Source organism: Elephas maximus, chromosome 26 (genome assembly GCF_024166365.1).
Source record: "Elephas maximus indicus isolate mEleMax1 chromosome 26, mEleMax1 primary haplotype, whole genome shotgun sequence".
NCBI lineage: Eukaryota > Metazoa > Chordata > Mammalia > Proboscidea > Elephantidae > Elephas > Elephas maximus.
Genome location: NC_064844.1, coordinates 25,267,767 through 25,290,639, shown reverse-complemented (window position 1 = coordinate 25,290,639; position 22,873 = coordinate 25,267,767). Strand labels below are relative to the sequence as shown.

At 40.1% G+C, this 22,873-nt stretch overlaps 1 long non-coding RNA gene across 1 annotated transcript in view; it reads right to left on the bottom strand.

Moving 5' to 3' along the window:
- LOC126068111 (uncharacterized) overlaps window positions 1-22,873 on the bottom strand; it is a 99,294-nt gene that overhangs the window by 8,364 nt on the left and 68,057 nt on the right. Inside the window, exon 2 of the long non-coding RNA XR_007515554.1 lies at window positions 21,263-21,357. This is a non-coding gene — a long non-coding RNA (uncharacterized LOC126068111). The remainder of the gene's footprint in view (window positions 1-21,262; window positions 21,358-22,873) is intronic.

The following is a 22,873-nucleotide window of genomic DNA, read 5'->3' as shown; positions in this document are numbered from 1 at the left end:
CAGTGTTTTGTTCTATTGTACATACGGTCACTATGAGTTTGACCCTACTCGATGGCACCTAACAACAACAACTTTCCTAGGAATACAATATTTTAGCAATTTATAATTAGTATGAGCTAAAATTATCATTTTATACTTCTAAAAATGTATATATACCCAAAATCAAACCAAACCCATCGCCACTAAGTCGACTCCGCCTCATATCAACCCCGTGGGACAGAGTACAGCTGCTCCATAAGGTTTCCAAGGAGTAGCTGGTGGATTTGAATCTGTTGGTTGGCAGTGTAACTTGCCATAGCCCTTAACCACCACGCCACCAGGAAGGCTCTTAATAAATATTTGCTAAATAAATCAATGAATAGAAGAGCGATTCCAAAAACAGAGCAGAGTTCAGCTCCAGAGAACAGAATCTACTCCAGCTAGTTTAAACTGAAATAACTTAAAGAATTACTGAGTGGACTAAAGGAGTGCCTCTTAAAACCATATCTCAGATACAAAAGGAGCTGTGCTTTTCCTCACTGAGAAGCTGGCAGCTCCAGAACCACACCACCATAGCCACAATCTAGAAGCCACCATGGTCAGAAGAGGCAGGATTCATAGCGAGCTCCAGAATCACATTATACCAACCGTGATCTGCACAAGCCAAATGGCTGCACCACACCCTGCTTCCCGACATCCATCACGCTAATGATTGAATACTGGGACCTGTGCTATCACTGCTACAAGAGGAAAAAAATGCCTCTCTAACCATGCCTTTCAGAGAAACAGCATTCCAGATCTTACAGTGGGGCATCTGATTGTTGAAACCTAAAAACTTTCATAATCCTAGCTGCAAGAGAGTATGGAAGATGCAATCATTGGCTTACCAGTCCCTGCAGTATAGGAAGCATACTTCAAGGAGGATTAAATGCACGTTGGGTGCAATCCCCCTTATCCTCCACATTCACCTAAAGAAATCGAAAGCTTGATTTAAGTAGACCACAAATTTTGCACTGTACATTTGTAGAACACTGGAAACCAAAAAACCAAAAAACCAAACCCATTGCCATCGAGTCAATTCTGACTCATTATGACGCTATAGGACAGAATAGAGCTTCCCCGTAGGGTTTCCAAGGAGTGGTTGGTGGATTCGAACTGCCAACCTTTTGGTTAGCAACCAAACACCACTGCAAGAAAGACCTTGTTTATATAAATATATATATATATTTATATATATGGAAGCTCCATGGCAATAGGAAAAATATAGGATCAAACCTTAGAACCCAAGCAGTGCCATTTTTGTAGTTTCCCTCCAGAGGAAAAGAACAAAACTTGAATGATTTGCTATTTTGCTAATGCCCAGTATGTGCCATGTCACAGCTAGTTACATTACCCTTTATTGTTTAAATGAGTGCTCTCAAATTTTAATGTGCACATAAATTACCCGAGGATCTTACTAAAATTTCAGATTCTGATTCAGCAGATTTGGACAGAGCCTGTAACTCTACATTTCTAACGAGCTCCCAGGTGCTGCTGATGCTGCTCATGCGAAGACTACATTTAAATAACAGCAGTAAGCCCTCTCCAATCAGCTGTTCTGTGATCTGCAGGCGACACAACCTTGCCTGCTGAAAGGGAATAGGACTTGAAGCACTTACTGATGAAGATCAAAGACTACAGCCTTCAGTATGGATTGCACCTCAATATATAGAAAACTAAGATTCTCACAACTGGACCAATAAGCAACATCATGATAAATGGATTAAAAAGATTGAAGTTGTCAAGGATTTCATTTTATGTGGATCCACAATCAATGCCCATGGAAGCAGCAGTCAAGAAATCAAAAGACACATTGCATTGTGCAAATCTGCTGCAAAAGACCTCTTTAAAGTGTTGAAAAGCAAAGATGTCACTTTGAGGACTAAGGTGCGCCTGACCCAAGCCATGGTGTTTTCAATCCCCTCATATACATGTGAAAGCTGGACAATGGGTAAGGGAGGCCGAAGAAAAACTGATGCCTTTGAATTATGGTATTGGTGAAGAATATTGAGTATACCATGGACTGTCAGATGAAGGAACAAATCTGTCTTGGAAGAAGTACAGCTAGAGTGCTCCTTATAAGCAAGGATAGAGAGACTTCATCTCACATATTTTGGACATCTTATCGGAAGGGACCAGTCTCTGGAGAAGGACATCATGCTTGGTAAAGCAGAGGGTCAGTGAAAAAGCGGAAGACCCTCAGTGAGATGGATTGACACAGTGGCTGCAACAAAAACTTGTGAGACAACAGAGAACCCCTGAGGGAGCAGGAGATCAGTGGGATGCAGACCCTAAATTCTCATAAAAAGACCAGACTTAATGGTCTGAGACTAGAGGAATCCCGGCGGTCATGGTCCCCAAACCTCCTGTTGGCCCAGGACAGGAACCATTCCCGAAGACAACTCATCAGACATGGAAGGGACTGGACAATGGGTTGGAGAGAGATGCTGACGAAGAGTGAGCTACTTGTATCAGGTGGACACTTGAGACTGTGTTGGCATCTCCTGTCTGGAGGGGAGATAGGAGGGTAGAGAGGGTTAGAAACTGGGAAAATTGTCATAAGAGGAGAGACTGGAGGGAGGGAGTGGCCTGACTCATTAGGGGGAGAGTAAGTGGGAGTATGGAGTAAGGTGTATATAAGCTTATATGTGACAGACTGACTTGATTTGTAAACATTCACTTAAAGCTTAATAAAAATTACTAAAACCAAAAAACTTGTGAGAGCCAGAACTTGACAGGACTGCCTTGAATTTCCAGATCTCACAAGTTGTCTGCCTGTGACAGGGTGCAGTCTTACCACTTTCTATTGCTTGTTTTAGTGGAAAATATTTGAGTTTTTCTTCTCTGACAGGTTTCTGCCTTACACAAGCTCTGGCTTTCCCAGGTTTTACTGTACATCATTTTATCTCAGTGTGGAAAAGAGTCTTTAAGATGGCCTCAGCTGTTCTATTAATGATACCAAAATGACCATAGGAAAAGAGAAGCAAGAAAGTTAATATGCTCAATGGCTTCCATAGTATGTGGAGTTTTGCAGAAAATAAGTGCAAATTTACAAAAATGCTTAGATTAGAGAAGATAAGTCTTTCTCAGAAATGAATACTAATGTGTGCATCTGCAATTCAGACCAGTTTTTTTTTTTTTTCTCTGCCCGCTCCCTCCCCACCCCTGTCAACTAGCTGGAGATGGAGCACTAAGAGGATAGTTGTTGGGTAAGAGAAGAAGAGAGAGAATTTTGTAGCCACAGCCTTTAAGTGGAGAGCAGTCCTGTGCATGGCCAGGACACCAAAAGGGCATTGTCTGTCCAGGAAAGGAAGCCACCAGAAAAGGAAAGAAGAGTGAAATTAAGATCAACAAAGACAAATTTCACCTACTCCACAATTGTGAAAGATTAACTCCGCCCAGTGTTGCAGCCAAGAAGGAAGATTGCCTAGTAACCTCAAGATTATCAAATCCAGCCTTTGAGACTCAAATATAAGAAGAGAAGAATGAGTAAAAGAAGACAAATGGTCTAGGAATTAAATGGATTTAAGCATCAGGCCTCTATTGATTGCTATTTTCTTTATTTACGTCCCGGTATTTTGAAGGCATCTAGTTGTGACATGCCAGGCATCACAGTTCAAATACTGGGGCGGATTCAATGATTTGTAATCTAGTTAACAACATCAACATATTGTGAAACAATTGATTCTTACCCTTCGACACCTACAGTTACAAAATCAATTCTCCCCTTCTTCTGCAATAATGGAGTTTCAACTGGGCATACGGCCACCCAGCTACAGGATACATTTCACAACCTCCCTTGTAGCTAAGTGTGTCTGTGTGACAAAGTTCTTGCCAATGGATTATGAGCAAGAAACGATGGTACAACTTTTGCATCATTTGCTTAAAAGAAAATTGTTTGCCCTACATGTTCTGTCTTTCCCCTTCCCACACACGGGAGTACAGATGTGGTATTATCTATCTTCCACCATGCACGATACTATAAGGGATGACAGAGGAGCTAGATTGAAGGCACCAGGTCCCTGGATGACTTTTGTGGGCCAGAGTCACCCTACAGCCTGGACGACTCACCTCCAGGCAAACTTCTATCTTGCTTGCCTAACAATTATTTTGGGATCTCTTGATTAAGGCAGACTTTAGCCTATACCTAACATACCTATTGGAGAGCCTCCAGGGAGGGGAAATAGACTGCTGGAAACCAGAGCAAAGGAATACTTCTACACTTTTTTAAATTTTTGTGTCATGTACATGCATTGCTGTTGTTGTTCAGTGCCATTGAGTTGGTTCCAACTCACAGCAACCCCTATGTACAACAGAACGAAATACTGCCTGTTCCTGCTCCATCTTCACAATTGTTGCTATGCTTGGGCCCATTGTTGCAGCCACTGTGTCAGTCCATCTCATTGAGGGTCTTCTTCATTTTTGCTGATCCTCTACTTTACCAAGCATGATGTCCTTCTCCAAGGACTGGTCCCTTATGATAACACGTCCAAAGTACGTGAGACAAAGTCTCACCATCCTCGCTTCTAAGGAGCATTCTGGCTTTACTTCTTCCAAGATAGATTTGTTTCTTCTTCTGGCAGTCCATGGTATACTCAATATTCTTTGCCAACACCATAATTCAATGGCATCAATTCTTTTTCGGGCTTCTTTATTCATCGTCCAGCTTTCACATGCATAGGAGGCAACTGAAAATACTATGGCTTAGGTCAGACACACCTCAGTCCTCAAGATGACGTCTTTGCTTTTTAACACTTTAAAGAGGTCCTTTGCAGCAGATTTACCCAATCCAGTGCATCTCTGGATTTCTTGACTGCTGCTTCCATGGGTGTTGATTGTGGACCCAAGTAAAATCAAATTCTTGACAACTTCGATCTTTTCTCCATTTATCATGATGTTTCTTCTTAGTCCAGTTGTGAGAATTTTTGTTTTCTTTATGTTGAGATGCTATCTGTACTGAAGGCTATGGTCTTTGATTTTTATCAGTCCTCTTCACTTTCAGCAAGCAAGGTTGTGTCATCTGCATATCACAGGTTGTTAATAAGTCTTCCTTCAATTCTGATGCCTCATTCTCCTTAATATTGTCCAGCTTTGAGGACTATTTGCTCAGCATACAGATTGAATAAGTATGGTGAAAGGATACAACCCTGACACACACCTTTCCTAATTTTAAACTATGCAGTATTGCCTTGTTCTCTCTGATCTATGCACAGGTTCCTCATGAGAAAAATTAAGTGGTCTGGAATTCCCATTCTTCACATTGTTATCCATAATTTGTTATGATCCACACAGTAGAATGCCTTTGCATAGTACACATATTACCTAGCCATTAAAAATTCACTGATCAGTTAATGACTTGTTCATACCTTTGTATCTCTCTTAGAAGAAAACCCAATGTTGTCTAGAAGACTGTTTTTTCATCCTACCTGAGAAGAACAGCCATGCATTTTTCCCAAGACCTTCACTATGTTGGCTTCAACCACCAACCTTAGCAGAAATTTCTAGTAGAGTCTGATAGCAACAGCCACAATCTTTAAATCACTATGCATAACTTTAAAGAATAATCCCAACATGAGGGTCTAATGGTTTTATGAGAACACAAAGCTTTCTCTGCTGTAATCTGACTTAATAAGTCAGACATACTGAATTAATCACTTCATGTGTAACCACTCCTATCCCTTTCTGTTCATTCAATGTTTATAATGTACATTTTCAGCCTGACCCTGTGGATGCTGAGATATAAGGCTGACTAAGACACAGTCTCAGCTCTCTTTGTCCATGCCCAGTGCTTTTATTTTAAAGAAGTTGTCTTAGTTTCCCTAGTCCTGCTGTAATGAAAATACCACAAGCAGTTGACTTTATGGAACAGAAATTTATCGTTTCACAGTTCTGGACGCTAGAAGTCCAAATTCAGGTTGTCAGCAGTGCTGTGTGCATTCTGTTTCAGTTCTAGGGGAAGATTCTTCCTTGCTATATTCAGTTTCTGTAGTCCCAGGCTTTTCTCTGCATTTCTTGCCTTGTAGATGGATCCTTGCATGGTGTCTTCCCCTGTCTGTCTGTCTCTTTGTTTGTATTCTCCTTTAGAAAACACCACTCAGGAGGGATTAGGTTTAGGACCCACCCTACTAGGTATGTCCTTGTTAGCATAATAAAAGAAAAACCTTATTTCCAAACAGGGGCACTTTCTCAGGTAAAAACAAACAAACAAACTCTTTGCCATTAAGTCAATTTCAACTCATAGCAACCCTATAGGCAGAGAAGAACTGTCCCATTGGGTTTCCAATGAGCACCTGGTCGCTTTGAACTATTGACCTTTTCGGTTAGCAGCCTGAGCTCTTAACAAATGCACCACCAGGACTTCAATATATCTTTTGGGGGGACAAAATTCAACCCATAACAGAAGGCAAAGCCTATGGTTACCTTTTTCCTGCCACAGGTTATATGAGACTCTAAAATATTGTAGGAACATAAATGACAATAAAGAGATACCCTCCTTGCTTCTGAAATCACATTATCTATTCAAAAAGCTGAAACCCTCAGATATAATCCTCCCCCAGCACCATTATCTTCCCACTTACAAAATGACAGCATTAGAAGCTGTGGTCAGACTTGAATTCCCCTTTTGACAAATTACTAATAATGAATATTTCTCATCAAAGTTATATTTATAAGGTCCCTATACCAAGTGGCACAAACAGTTAAGCACACAGCTACTAACCAAAAGGTTGGTGATTTGAAACCACCGAAATTTGTCTCAGAAGAAAGGCCTGGCATTCTAATTCCAAAAGATCATAGCCACTGAAAACCATATGGGGTTCTGTTCTGACACACACGGGATCGCTATGAGTCAAAATTAGCTCAATGGCAACTGATTTTTTCCTATACCCAGGGTGGTGAAAACAGTTAACACATTCAGCTGCTAACTGAAAGGTTGGAGCTTCAGGTCCATCAAAAGGCACCTCGGAAGAAAGGCCTGGTGATCTACTTCCAAAAAATCAGCTGTTGAAAACCCTCTGGAGCACAGTACTGCTCTGACACACATGGAGTTGCCATGAGTCATCCACTCAATGGAAAACGGTTTTTTACATCAAGTATAAGGTACCCTTATAGTATGACGGTACTCTCTGTCAAAATAATTTTACTAATGGTAATTAAATTTAATCCACTAATATAGAACCCATATCCATGGAGATGTTTATAACCTTATGTATGATATCTATAAGTGGAGAAATGGCTAAATAAATTATGATTGTATTGTCAACTCAATGAACTAATGGGTAGTTGTAAAATTCTTGTGACAATTAAAAATGATTATCTAATGGAAAGTATTTTTTAAAGCATAATACAATCATGTGTGTGTACTGGGGTTTCTTAATCTTGGCAATATTGGCATTTGGTCCAGATAATTCTTTGTTGAGAGAGGGCTATACATTGTAGGATGTTAAGCGGTATCCTTGGCCTCTACCCACTAGATGACAGTAGTATCGACGTGTCTCCACTGACGTATATTATACAAACATAGCTATATAAAATAAATGCATAGATGGACAAAGCTGGAAGGAAATGTCAAAAAACTAGAAAGGAATTTTAATAGGATGATGAAGTTACTGAAGCTTTTAAAGATTCTCTTTAATATTTTTGCAATAAAAATATTAAGGGGGTAAAATAAAATTGAGTCCTGTGATGATTTATAGAAACTCTTTTAAGGAGTTTTAATCTTTAAAGATTACTATATACATTTTCATTATTAAAGATCATTTTTAATCTTCCCATTATAATCATATCATCAAATGAAATGTTATTTAGACGATTTCAAAATCATAGATAAAAATATAAAGACAAACGTATGTGATTCAGATGGGGAAGAAAGAAAATGACTCATTAATGCTGGGCATGATTCTTATTCTGCAGAATACTTCTTGGAGTTTGTCCAAATTCAGAATTGCCACTTATTTCAAAGGGAGCTTTACATTGATTTCAAAGAAAACTTTGTACAAGTAAAAAAAAAAATTCAGGATTATTCCATCACTGATCTCCATCGCTGGATTTGAGTAAGAACTTAATATATGTTTGGCTGTAATGCAAAAGTTACTTAAAATATTTTGAAAATGCTCAATTAAAAAAAGTGTTAGAAATTGCAGCATCGAACATTTGCAGAATACAGCATTCATTCTCTCATTTAATGGATGTACACACAAGAAAAAAAATAGAACTTCAGTTATAAACATGTGTTGATTAATTCGGCAAATATATATATATATAATATGAAACAGAGAGTGTAGACTACTCTAACTCAGTACTGTTGCGAAAGAATACAACCATTGTCAGCTTTCATATGGCCACTCTGTTCCTTGCCCCATTAGTCAGATGATTAAAAACTCTTTGAAAGTTCCAATGACATTGCCCTGAAATAGATATCTGAGTTGGTGGCCCACTGGGTGTAAGCCTTAGCAGAGAGAGGGGTGTGGATGTCTGATACACATCCTCTCCTGTTCTGGGGCATATATTTGAATCAATAAAGAGGCTTAGACGTATATGACTCTTGATCTAAAGAGAGTTATGCTTGGAGGCTTGGGGGATTGGAGAATGAGGAAGAAAGGAAAAGGGAGAGGATGGCATAGTCTCCCCCCCCATCCACCTCCATCCCACCCCAACCTGTCAGGCCCTGTGGACTCATTATATCCTTGTGAAAAGAAATATTAGAATCAAAAGTCAAAGACATTTTCTCATGAGACTGTCAGATTCAGCACATAGTACTTTTTGAGACCCAGGTGTTAAAGGACAGAGTGACCTGGAGCCATTGTCTCCATTTCTGTCTGGATGGTACAGAAAAGCAAGTGTAGCAAGTCCTGTGCAGGATGGGGCAGCAGAAAAGCAAAACTGACATGGCGGGCACCAGCGACAGGGGCAGCGTCACTCTCAAATAGATTTTTAACAGGGGACTTCCACCAGGAGGCTGGACCAACACAGGAATATGAGCAGACCTGTTCCTAGACACTTTCAAGAAACCCACTCGCCACACCCAAAATAACTGGCAAAGATTTTGTGAGGAGAAATAGTCTTTTATTGTTAATGTGACATTTTTGATCCCCACAGGCTGACTAGGTGTGGGAACATTCAGATTACATTTGATTTATGAGAACACAAAGAAACAAAATCCCACCAGTTTTTCCAGTTTTATGTTTTATATTCTTCACTTTATAAAATAAATATTTAAGAAGAGTTGACCTTAAATAAAATATAAAGCAAATCCTATTTCTACCATTTTTTAGAGACAACTTACCTACACATTCCCCTCGAGTGGATTCCATCTCATAGTGACCCTATAGGACAGAGTACGACCACCCCATAGGGTTTCCAAGGGTGTAAATCTTTATGGAAGCAGACTGCTACATCTTTCTCCCATGGAGCGGCTGGTGGATTCAAACTGCCAAATTTTGGGTTAGTAGCTGAATTTTTAACCACAGAGCCACCAAGGCTCCTTACATACACAGTAACCATTAAAAAAACTTTTTCCTAGTTGAAAGGTGGGGGCAAGATAGTGGAACAGTCAGACACTTCCTGTGGTCCCACTTGCAACAAAGACCTGGAAAACAGGCGAATCAATTATTTATGACAATCTAGGAGCCCTGATCATCAACGACAAAGTTGAGGTGTTGAAGTGAGCAGCAGGGGGAGGAAGAGTCAGTTCAGGAGCAGCGAAGAAGTGCCAGTCTTGAGGTAGTCTGAGGGCTGGGTTGGCTGGCTCACTGGGGCTGAGGCAAGCAGTAGCCCGAGGACTTGTTTTACCGCATGGGAAGACAATGGGTGGGGGAGAGTCTGCACAAGCCTCTGGAGCCAGGGAGAAGTGGTACTGGATCTGCAAAAGCTAAGCGCAAGAATCTAACCTACCATACAGGATTAAAATAACCCCTCCCCCTCTGGGACTTTTGCAGCACAAAAGTGACACTTCCCCTTCACCCACCCCCCTTCCTGCTCTGCTCAATACCAGTCTGGCAGTAATCAACAACTGCCACACCCCCTAGGTGGGAAGTAAGAGCTATCACACTGAAACCAGTTTCCTGGCTTTAGAAGGAAAAAAAAAAAAAAAAACTTGCCAAGCCCCCAAGCTGGGAACTCAGTCTCCCGGCTTCAAAAATCGTCACACCCCCTAAGCCAGGAACTCAGGGAAGCCAAACCCCTTTGCCTATGCTCTAGCATAAGGAGTCCAAGGATACGTAACGCCCTCCGCCCCTGTCTAGACCTGTGTAGGCCAATTCAACATTGCAGGGCCTCACTAACGCGAAGCTGGAGACTCAAGACTATTGGCGCCCAAATTAGTCTTGTGGTATTAAAAAATCACCGTGCCCCCTAAGCCAGGAACTCAAGGCAGGCGCTGCTCTTTTGCCTAGGCACTGACATAAAGAGTCCATGGACTTTGAACGTCCTTCACCCCTGTCCAGACTTGTGTGGGCTGATTAAACAGCATAGGCCCTCATTAGTATAGAAAAGAGGGTATATACCTGAAGCCTGTTTTTAACTGCAGCAGCGTCCTCACCCACCCACATCAGGGGACTAAGGACTAGTGGTTTCACCCATTCCACCTAGCCACCCATGACAGGGGTCTGAGAATAAGTGGTGCCTCCCAGTCCTTACAGCCAACAGCATTGCATGCCCAAAGTCCAGCTGCAAAACCCACCTACCTACGTGCTCTAGGGAACAGTGACACACCTTCCACTCAGGCACTCAGGGGCAGATGTCAGCCCGCTACCTTGCTCAGCACATAGCCCCCTACTGCAGCCAGATACCTGTACCTGTTCCAATCACCCCTACATAGCCCTGTCTATCTAGGAATGTAGGTGAGAGTCTGCACCACATAATTGGTGACAATTGACCTGGACACTTGAGCTGAATCTGCACAAGAAAAGTAAACAGACTCCTGGGCTCACACACCAAGTAGAAGCTCTAACCACCTGATGACAGGATGCGAGAGCTTCAAAGACAAAAATAACCAAAGTAGCTCACATGCCCAGCCCATTTGGGCAAATCAAAAGAAAACAAAACAAAAAACTAGGACACAGTAAGCAAACAAACAAAAAACAAATGTAATAATTTATTGATGGCTCGGAGACAAGAGTCAATATCGAATCACAAAAAGAAGCAGGTCAAGATGGCTCCAGCAAGCGACCAAAACAAAGAACCAGGAAACCTTCTGGAGGAAAATAATATCTTGAAATTACTGGAGTTGGAGTTCAGAATATTAATATACAGAGCTCTTCATGAGATCAGGAAGGAAATCAGGTAAAACTCAGACCAAGCCAAGGAACACACAGACAAAAAAATAGAGGAATTCAGGAAAACAATACAAGAAAAGAATGACAAATTTAATAGGCTGCTAAAAACCACAGGGAGACAGCATATAGAAATCCAAAGGATTAACACCAAAATTTCAGAATTAGACAACTCAAGATAAGGTCATAGAAGCAGAATTGAGAAAATGGAAGTCAGAATTAGTGAGTTAGAAGCTAAAGCCCTTGATATGTTTTATTTGAGGAAAAATCAGATAAAAGAATTTTTAAAAATGAAGAAACTCTAAGAATGATGTGGGACACTATCAACAGAAAAAGCCTACAAGTGATCGGAGTACCAGAACAAGGGGATAACAGAAAATACAGAGAGACTTGTTGAAGATTTGATGGCAGAAAACTTCCCTGATATTGTGAAGGACGAGAAGATATCTAATCAAGAAGCTCATTGAACCCCATACAGGGTAGATCCCAAAAGAAAGTCACCAAGATATACTATAATCAAATTTGCCCAAACCAAATATAAACAGAGAATTTTAAGGGTGGCTATGGATAAACAAAAAGACACCTACATAGGACAGTCAATAAGACTAAGCTCTGAATACTCAGCAGAAACTATGCAGGCAAGAAAGCAATGGGATGGACATACATAAAGTCTTGAAGGAAAAAACTGCCAGCCAAGAATTATATACCCAGCAAAACTGTCTCTCAAATATGATAGTGAAATTAGGGCATTTCCAGATAAATGGAAGTTAAGGGAATTTGTAAAAAGCAAAAAAAAAAAAAAAAAAATTTACAAGAAATATTAAAGGGAGTCCTTTGGCTAGAGAACCAACAATATCAGACAGCAACCCAAGTGTGGAACACAGGACAGAAAAGCCAGATATCAACCCAGACAGTGAAGTTGCAAAAATAAGTCAAAGCTAAGAGACTGAAAATAGGGAAACTGATGTCAATATGTAAATGATGACCACATTAAAAAAAAAAGAAGGACTAAATAGTGCAGTCATAGAACTTTCATATGAAGAAGAAGTTAAGGCGGTATCAAGATATAAAAGATGAATTTAAACATAGAAAAATAGAGGCAAATTTTAAGATAACCACAAAGGAAACTAACAAATCTACCCATTGAAATAAAAAAGAAGAAAAATACAAAGATGCAGCAAATACATAATCAATAATAATGAAAAAGATAAAAGTGAATACATAAAAACAACGCAGCACAGAAAATTAAGTGGACCAAAGAAAATGTCAAAAACACACACACACAAAATACATCAAAATGACAGCACTAAACTCATACCTATCAATAATTATGCTCAATGCAAGTGGACTAAATGCACCAGTGAAGACACAGAGAGTGGCAGAATGCATTAAAAAAACACAATCTTTCTATATGCTACCTACAAGAGACAGAATTTAGACTCAAAGTCACAAACAAACTAAAACTCAAAGAAAAAATATATCAAGCAAACAACAATCAAAAAAGATCAGGAGTGGCAATATTAATCTCTGACAAAATAGACTTTAAAGGAAAACCCACCACAAAAGTTAAGAAAGGGAACTATATGATTTAAGGGTGAACACACCAAAAGGACATAACCATAATATATATTTACACACCCAATGACAGGGCTTCAAAATACAGAAAACAAACTCCAACAGCATTAAAAAGAAAAACAGACAGCTCCACAAAAATGGTAGGAGACTTCAACACACCACTCTTAGTGAAGGACAGATCATCTAAAAAGAAACTAAAAGACACAAAAGATCTAAATGCCACAATCAATAAACTTGACCTCATAGACATATACAGAATACTCCAGCCAACAGCAGCCAATATACTTTCTTTTCCAACACGCATGGAACACTCTCCAAAATAGACCACATATTAGGCCAAAAAGCAAGCTTTAACAGAATCCAAAACATCGAGATATTGCAAAGCATATTTTCTGACCACAAAGCCACAAATGTAGAAATCAATAAGAGAAAACGAAAGGAAAAAAATCAAACACATGGAAACTAAACAACACCTTGTTCAAAAACTATTAGATTATAGAAGAAATCAGGGACGCAGTAAAGAAATTCATAGAATCAAATGAGAATGAAAACACATCTTACCAAAATCTTTGAGACACAGCAAAGGCAGTGCTCAGAGGTAAATTTATAGCAATAAAGGCACACATCCAAAAAGAAAAAAGGGCCAAAGTCAAAACATTAACCCTGCAACTTGAAAAAAATACAAAGAGAGCAGCAAAAGTAGCCATCAGGCACCAGAAGAAAGGAAATAATAAAGATTAGAGCAGAAATAAATGAAATAGAGAATAGAAAAACAATTGAGTCAACAAGACCAAAATCTGGTTCTTTGAAAAGATCAGTGAAATTGATAAACCATTGGCCAAACTTACAAAAGAAAAACAAGAGAGGAAGCAAATAACCCAAATAAGAAATGAGATGGGTGATATCACAACAGACCCAGCTGAAATAAAAAGGATCATTACAGAATACTATGAAAAATTGTGCTCTAACAAATTTGAAAACTTAAGAGGAAATGGACAAATTTCTAGAAACACACTACCTACCTAAACTAACACAAACTGAGGCAGAAAAACCTAAATAAACCTATAACAAAAGAAGAGATTGAAGAGGTTAAAAAAAAAAACAACAAAAAACTCCCAACAACAACAACAAAAAACCCTGGCCTTGACAGCTTCGCTGGAGAATTCTACCAAACTTTCAGAAAAGAGTTAACAGCAGTACTACTAAAGGTATTTCAGACCATAGAAAAGGATGGAATACTCCCAAACTCATTCTGTGAAGCCAGAAGACCCTGATGCCAAAGCCAGGTAAAAAAAAAGACACCACAAAAAAAAAGAAGAAGAAAGAAAGAAAATTATAGACCTATATCCCTCATGAAGATAGACACAAAAATCCTCAACAAAATTCCAGCCAATAGAATTCAACAACAAATCAAAAAAAAAATTCATCATGACCAAGTGGGGTTCATACCAGGTATGCAGGGGTGGCTCAACATTAGAGAAACAATTAATGTAATCTATCACATAAATAAAACAAAAGATACCCACATGATCTTATTAATTGATGCAGAAAAGGCATTTAGCAAAGTCCAACACCCATTCATGGTAAAAAAAAACTCTCAGCAAAATAGGAATAGAAGGGAAATTTCTCAACATAATAAAGGGCATTTATACAAAGCCAACAGCCATCATCACCCTAAATGGAGAGAGCCTGAAAGCATTCCCCTTGAGAACGGGAACCAGACAAGGATGCCCTTTATCACCATTCTCATTTGACATTGTGCTGGAGGTCCTAGCCAGAGAAACAAGGCAAGAAAAAGAAATAAAGCACACTCAAATTGGTAAGGAAGAAGTATAAGTATCCCTATTCACAGATGATATGATCTTATACACAGAAAACCCCAAAGAATCCACAAAAAAACCACTGGAACTAATAGAAGATTTCAGCAAAGTATCAGGATACAAGATAAACGTACAAAAATCAGTTGGATTCCGCTACACCAAAAAAGAGAACGTCAAAAAGGAAATCATCGAATCAATACCATTTACAATAGCCCCACGAAGATAAAATACTTAGGAATAAATCTAACTAGATACCTAAAAGATCCATGTGAATAAAACTACCAGACACTACTGCAAGAAACCAGAAGAGTCATACATAAGTGGAAAAACATACCATGCTCGTGGATGGGAAGATTAACATCTTGAAAATGTCAATACTACTCAAAGCAATCTATAGATACAATGCAATACTGATCCAAATTCCAAGGACATTCTTTAATGAGATGGAGAAACATATCACAAACTTCATATGGAAAGGGAAGAGGCCCCAGATTAGTAAACCACCACTGAAGAAGAAGAAAGTGGGAGGCCTCACACTACCTGATTTTAGAACATATTATACTGCCATGGTAGTCAGGACAGCCTGGTACTGGTACAGCAACAGATACATAGACCAGTAGAACAGAATTGGGGAAAAGACAGTCTCTTTAACAAATGGTGCTGGCATAACTGGATATCTATCTGCAAAAAAATGAAAAAAGACCCGTACCTCACACCATGTACAAAAACTAACTCAAAATGGATCAAAGACCTAAATATAAAATCTAAAACGATAAAGATCATGGAATAAAAAATAGGGACAATGCTAGAAGTCCTAATACATGGCATAAACAGAATACAAACCATAGCTAACAATGCACAAACACCAGGAGACAAACTACATAGCTGGATGATACTAAAAATCAAACACTTATGCTCATCAAGAGACTTCACCAAAAGAGTAAAAAAGACAACCTACAGAATGGGAAAAAAAATTTAGCTATGACATATCCGATAAAGGTCTAATCTCTAAAACTACAAGGTACTACAAAACTTCAACAACAAAAAGATAAATAACCCAATTAAAAGCTGAGCAAAAAAGGATATGAACAAACACTTCACAAAGAAGACATTCAGGTAGCTAACAGATACATGAGGAAATAGTCAAAGATCATTAGCATAAAGAAATGCAAATCAAAACTACAATGAGATACCATTTCATCCCAAGAAGGCTGGCACTAGTCCAAAAAACACAAAAAATTAAATGTTGGAGAAGTTGTGGAGAGACTGGAAGAATTATGCATTGCTGGTGGGAATGTAAAATTGTACAATCACTTTGAAAATCAATTTGGTGCTTCTTTAAAAGGTCAGAAATAGAAGTACTATACAATCCAGCAATCACACTCCTTGGAATATATCCTAGAGAAATAAGAGCCCTAACACGAATAGATTTATGTGCACCCATGTTCACTGCAGACTGTTTCCAATAGCAAAAAGATGGAAACGACCTAGGTGCCCATCAACAGAGGAATGGATAAACAAATTATCGTACATACACACAATGGAATATTACACAAAGATAAAGAACAATGATTAATCCATGAAACATCTCACAACATGAATGAATCTGGAGGGAATTACGCTGAATGAAATTAGTCAGTTGCAAAAGCACAAATATTGTATGAGACCATTATTATAACAACTCAAGAAAAGGTTTAAACACAGAAGAAAGGATTCTTTGATGGTTATGAGCGTGGGGAGGATGGGACAGGGGAATTCACTGACTAGATAGTAGATAGATATCATCTCACACGAAGGGAAGGATAACACACAACACAGGGGAAGTCAGCACAACTGGACCAAAGCAAAAGCTAAGAAGTTTTCTGAACACAACCAAACACTTTGAGGGACAGAGTAGCTGGGGCTGAGGCCTGGCGAACATACCCAGTGCCATTGAGTTTTAGGGAATATCTAGGTCAATTGTCATAACGAAGTTTAGTAAGAAAATGTTCTGCATCCCACTTTGATTAGTGGTGTCTGGGGTCTTAAGAGCTTGCAAGTGGCCGTCTAAAATGCATCAATTGGTCCCATCCCACCTGGAGCAAAGGAGAATGAAGAATACCAAAGACGCAAGGAAAATATTAGCCCAAGAGACACAACCCAGTGAGACCCTGTGCCACCAAGTCGATTCCGACTCAGAGACACAAGGTCCACTTAAACCAGAGAGAACTAGCTGGTACCCAGCTACCACCAATGACTGCCCTGACAGGGAGCACAACAGAGAGTACCTGACAGAGCAAGAGAAAAGTGGGGAGCAGAATTCAAATTCATGTGAAAAGACCAGACTTAACAGTCTGACAGAGACTGCAGGAATAACAGAAGACATGGCCCCCAGACACTCTGTTAAACTGAGAACTGAAGCTATTCCTGAGGCCCACTCTTCAGCCAAAGATTAGACTGGAGTGAAAAACAAAAAATATTACTCATGAGGGGTGTGCTCCTAAGTTCAATCAAATACACGAAACCAAATGGGCAACTCCTGTTGGAGGAAGGGTGAGAAGGCAGGAAGGGACAGAAACTGGTTGAATGAACACGGGCAATCTGCGGTGGAAAGGGGGAGCGTGCCGTCAGATTGTAGGGATTGCAACTGATGTCACATAAGAATATGTGTATAAATTTTTGTATGAGAAATTAACTTTAGCTGTAAACTTTCACCAAAACACAATGAAAAATAAAACAAAATAAAATAATTTGAAAAAAAAAATTTTTTTCCCAGTTCAAAAAAATATTTCTAATAAACTGCATTAAAAAATCTGTGATAATGAAGGGTATTGAGAGGAAACCTGGTCAGAGTAGGCTGGACATTGGCAAGGCAATAAGGGTTTTCCTTTGTGGTACATCTCCTTCTCCAAAATTATTCCTCCACTGTTGGTCACTGCCTTCATCTCCATGTTCACAGCTACCCAATTTTTAAACTGCTATTTATGAAGCCTATTGAGTTTTTAGGTTGTAATAGAATCGTTTCTGTAGATACGATGATCATCTCTCCAAATAAAAAATTTTAATTAAGACTTAAAATGACATCGAACAAATTAGTTCCATGTTCATTCAGAAAATTTGAAATGTTTTAAACTGAATGATAGAATTCCTGTTAGGGGCTGTCTTGGCACAGTGGTTAAGAGCTACGGCCGCTAACCAAAAAGTTGGCATTTCGAATCCACCAGCCATTCCTTGGAAAGCCTACGAGGCAGTTCTACTCCATCCTACAGGGTCACTATGAGTCAGAATCGACTTGACAGTAACAGGTTTGGTTTTGTCTGGGGGCTGCCTTAGTTACCCACTACTGCTGTAACAAAAGAATACCGTAAGTGGATGGCTTTAAAGAGCAGAAATTTATTTTCTCACAGTTCTGGAGGCTAAAAGTCCCAATCATGATGTTGGCCAATGCTTCTGTGAGGGAAATATACGTGTACTTACAACACAGCACCTAACGACAACAACATATACCAAACAGGATTCCTTATTCTCAGTTCCAAGAAATCATCATTAAATCTATAACTAGTCGGTTGATAATCATGCTGATAAGGGGTGGACTAAGGTCAGGAACATCTCTTGCATTCATTACTTGGTGCTTCTTTAAAATAGTGATTTTACATTTATACAGGGCCATTTTGACCTGGCTACATCAAAGTGGCTATTTAAAAATTCCCTGCTTCAGATCTGTCTTTTGCTCTTCTAACCATAGTCAATCCTCCCTTCTTCACTCCCTGCTCCTTAAAACTTCAGCCTAAAAATCCCAGGAACATTAGCTGGTCACAGAGGATCCGTTCACAAACAAACAACCATGACAGCCTGTTCCTGGAGAAGAGCCTCGATTCTTGCCTTTGGTGTAGGCAAGAAATCAAACACTGAGACAAAGAAGGCCAAGCAAGCAAGGGGTTTTATTAGTTAGCAGAGTGTTAATACCGAAAGTACACTTGACCAGAAAGCGTCAAGCACGCTGCTCAGAGAGAGAATCTGAGAGCCCCGATAGTATTCTTAGGGTCTTATACCCTTTATCTCTTATCTCTCCCTGTTAATGTTTAACAGCCAAGTCAGGGACCCCGGTAGAGATTATTTCCTTGGCTTATCATTTAATTACCAAGTTAGGGACACTATCAGGTTTGGGACCCCTTTAGGGACTATTTCCTTGGCTTAACGTTTAACTAGTAGGGACCATCTTACTGAGGAATGTCACCACCCCCTGTCTCTTCCTCCTCCCCAGTACAAGCTCTCCCCCTCCCCTTACAAACCCACTTTTTAAAAGGAACCGGAACAAATGTAAAACCTATGCAAATTGTTTCCTTCCTCGATATCATTTAGGTATAATTGTTTAAATCCCAGGCATTCAGCTACCTGTAGATGATTGAATTATTTCCTAAATTCCTTACACTTCTAGGCTTCTTTTTAAAATTTAAATTACAACCCCAAAAACTGAAGCTTCTCAGTCTGCAAAATCATAGTATGTTAGAACTGAAAGGGACTATAGACCTCATCTCGTCCAACTTCCTCACTGTACAGTTGAAAAACTAAAGCTGGAGAGGTGAAGTGACTTGCCCAAAGTCTTATGGTCAGGCCACAGCAGAGATGAAACTCAGCCCAAGGTCCTTGCCTTCATCCACCGCTCTTGCCCTGGCTTCCCCATCTTCTTCTAGTGTGATTTAACCACATAATCAATTTTTTTTCTTCTTAAGTTGCATTTTCATAATGTGTAGTACAATTATTGAAAACAAGGTAATAAAATCAATAAGGTTATTTTGTGTGGTGAAAACTAAAGAGAGTTGGAGAAGAACCTTCTCAAGTAGTGAGACTTGGGGTAAATAATTTTGGATTACTCCTTTCCCCATTCCTATCCTCTCTTCATTCCTCACAATTGCAGATGTTTTTAGATATAAATCTTGACCATTTCATATTAAATAGAAAAAAAAGTCACAGTCCACAGTCACTTTTGTGCAAATAGGTTGCTTCCATTTTCCTAACACATTGAATTTCCAAAACATAACTCAATCTTCTCAAAGGAGCCGGTTAATACGTCAGTTTATATACTAAATTTAAGCCTTGGTGTGAGAGTCACACACTCACTTGAATAGAATCTGAGTCTGTTCTTGTATAGTCTTTCAGAAAGCGTTTAAACTTTGTTCAAAAGAATACAGGAGTAACATAGAAACTAAGAGATCCTGTCTTCCCTCTGGTGTGAAGATGTGAGTTTGGGGACTGCTGCAGCCATTTGTTAGCTTGAGGAGAGCTTAGAGCTGCCAGAACGGAGGTGTGGGCATTGTGAGGAGCCCTAGGATAAAGCTGACTACAGAAGACAGAGAGGAAGGACCAAGAGAAACAAGATTCTTAGGGAAGTTGTTTGATCTATACCACCAAGCTTCACCTGAAGCAGCGCCTTCTGCAGCTGTCAACTGCTTAAGCCAATTAATTCCCTTTTTCATTTAAAAATAAAAATGCAACAAAGCCCAAGAAGAATCAAGAGGAAAGAGAAGCACGAAAAGACCCAGCAGAAGATGGCCACTGGTAGGTGCTAGCCCAGGACAAACCTGTGAAGAGAACAAAATTTTCTCCACGTCCCTCCTCTCTTCCTTGACTTTGGGTCCTGTATTGAGCATTGTTTATGCCTTGTCTCAGATCCCCTGGCCTCACCTATCTCATTCCAGCCACTTCTGCAGCTACCTGTCCCGTGTGGGCTCCACTGCTTCCCATGGGGCGAACTTGCAGCATCTAACCTCTGGCCAGGATCAAACACCTCTCACCTCTTCCCTGGGGCTTTGCTGCTGTCTTTGCAGTGAGCATTCACACATGCAGAAGACTGAAGGGCAGGGGAGTTAACAACCAGGGGGTGAACCTTTGACCAGTGGGTGACAGGAGGCAGAGGATGAACCCTTCCCCCTTTCTGCTTCTAAATAGACAGCCCTGAGATGCATTTTACACCGCTGTCCAGTGGTATCATGGATTAAACCACCAGCTGCTGATTTGAGAATACACCGTGTATTGACTCCCTTTGTCCCTCCTTCCTCATGCTTGCTCCCTGGGGCCATACTTCCCACTAAAGTACTCACACAAAAACACTGTCTCAGGATATAATTTCTGGGAAGCCCAGGATTAGACAGCCCATTACCTCTCTTTGTATACCATCAGCCTACCTCCAAATTACCTAGTGCTCTCGGGCCCCTAACTGAACAGGGACCTCCCTAGGGTGTCTCTTCTGAGCCTGCCTGTTACTCTGGCTGTGCTCGCACAAGCCCTCCAGAATCTTTGCCTACCTCAGAAGAGGAAGGCTTCTCAAGGATCTCACAGTAGTTATTTTTTGGCCTCTGGGTAGGTGGAGATGAGAGCCTGGGGCAGCCAGTAGTGAACAGGGACTCCAGAGTTACACTGTACAATCATGGTGTTGTCCCATACCCACCTTGACAGCCCTTTTCCCATGTAAGACTGTCACTGGGCAGGCCAGGAAAAGCTGCGGGAACAGATAGGTCTGCTTTCCCCTCCAGGTCCTAGTCCACGGTAGCCACATACCCATCTTGATTGGCCCCATTCACTTTTTCAACGAATACTTACCAATTGTCCTTTATGTACAAGGTTCATGTTAGGTGTTTAGGAGAATGCAATAGTGAACAACGATGATCCTCATTTGTCCTTTGAGAGATAATAATCTAGAACAGGAGACAAAATGTATACACATCTGACCCATTACAAGGGTCAGAGAATTTTAAAGCCCACAATGAATCAAACTTCTTGTGTGGCCCTATCCCTCAAATGCTACATACTATCTTTCATAGCTCAAGAGCAGCTTGCTTTTGGGTTAGCAATTTGTCTTTTAAAGGGACATGTAAATCACCATTAGAAGATAAATAGACTGAACATGGAAAAGTGAAAACGGTTCATTTGTTAAGGTGGTGGAATTTTCCCCAAATTTACATCAATTTACGTTACCATTACATAATAATGTTGATGATTTTTTTGTGTGTCTAAGGGAGATGGGCTAAAAATTGCCATCTACCACCTAGCTCCAATGATTGATTCCCAAGTTATCCCAGTTCATCTCTGCATTAATCTCCTGGGAACCTGAGAACTCCACAGGGCCCCTCAGAGCACTGCCAGCTTTCTAAGTCATAGTAACACATTTTAAAACCATTTGGGCATGTTTTATGTATCACATGTAATATGAAACACAGTTTTGAAATGGTAAGTGTCAAACCTTTGAAAAGCGATGTGCTTGTAGAACTCAGTTCTCAAGATCCATTGCTGAGATTTTTTTTTTTATATATCCTTTTGATGTTGGTGATAACAGTCCCACATACGTACACTGACAGCTAACTAGATAGAACACTACTACATTAGGAAAACAGGTGTCACCAGCAGCAACACAATCTACCAGTTTACCGGTGATTATTATCTCATGAGCCTCGGTGGCGCAACGGTTAAGCACTCAGCTGCTAACCAAAAGGTTGGCAATTTGAACCCATCCAGCAGCTCCACCGGAGAAAGACCTGCTGAACTGCTCCCATAAGGATTACAGCCCAGAAAACCCTATGAGGCAGTTCTGCTCTGTTACATGGGGTTGCTATGAGTCGAAAATCAACTCAACGGCACCTAACAACAACAACATCTGAAACACGCCTCTGAGCCATTGGCAGCCACCAAGTCACTCCTGTTGACAGCCTCGCTCATAACCTTCCCAGGATTTCCAGCCCAGAGAAGGGGAAGGGAGGAGCAGCAGCATCTTCTCTGCTACAGTCTCCAGAGAGACATTTGCTCTGCTTCCCTCCGCTAATATCCTTCTTCACTGTGCCTCTGTGGTGATTTCAGGCCTTCAGGAAAGCACTCAGAAGTTAAAGCTTTCCATTTTAGATGATTTGACCAGGAGTGTATCTGAATTTGTGTTACAAGCTGTGTTGTAGTGGTGGTATATAGTTCACAATGTGTCCTGTGTTCAGCTTAGTGGCTGCTTGACAGGAAAAAAAAGGTGGGGCAGTAATAATAACAGCATCTAATATACTGAGACCATACCTACATGCCAAGTACTTTGTTAAACACATGTAATTTTTTTTAATCCTTACAACCATCCTGGCAAGTGGATACTCTTACTCTCCCCATTTCACCAAGGAGGAAAGTGAGGCTGGGAGGCTAAATAACTTGCCTAAAGTTACACAGCTAGTAAACGACTGT